Source organism: Galeopterus variegatus, unplaced genomic scaffold (genome assembly GCF_000696425.1).
Source record: "Galeopterus variegatus unplaced genomic scaffold, G_variegatus-3.0.2 Scaffold18799, whole genome shotgun sequence".
NCBI classification, from domain to species: domain Eukaryota; kingdom Metazoa; phylum Chordata; class Mammalia; order Dermoptera; family Cynocephalidae; genus Galeopterus; species Galeopterus variegatus.
In genome coordinates, this window is record NW_007744910.1 from 16,658 (window position 1) to 17,254 (window position 597).

Below are 597 nucleotides of genomic sequence, written 5' to 3' on the forward strand. Positions count from 1 at the left end.
GATTTTGTTGAAGGAAATAAATTATATTAGGTATAATTTCTTATTCCATGTTATCAATTCCATGGCAAATATTAAAATTATATTCTTCATCAGACAGAACAAATATAAAGTTAAAAAAAAAAGAAAGAAAATAAAAGTTTATAGCAAGGGGGTTTTGTAATATATACAAAGAATGGCAATTCTTTAGAGTGCATTTCTACACTTATTCATAAGTGAGGACACACATCTAACCAAAATTCCATTGATTTTCCTCCCACAGTAACTTGTATGGAGACTGGTGATGCTGCACGCACTCCTGCCAGCAGGATACTCCCTGGGATCCCACACAGTGTAACAGTCCAAACACCCACCTCCCAGGGAGACTCCAACTCTCAATGCAGCAGGGGCATCTGTGGTACACAGATGGCAAGTTGGAACCAGGCTGGGCTGTGGTGGAAATGGCTGCAGAGTCTTGAGGAAGAGGCTGCAGATGCATCAGTCCCAGGCCCTGGGCACGTCTTCTGCATAAACATGGGCTGGGAAAGTGCCAGGACAGATGTCCAGAGCTTTCTGCTTGCAAAGATATTTTTAAAGTCCCAATAATTAAAAAACAAAATT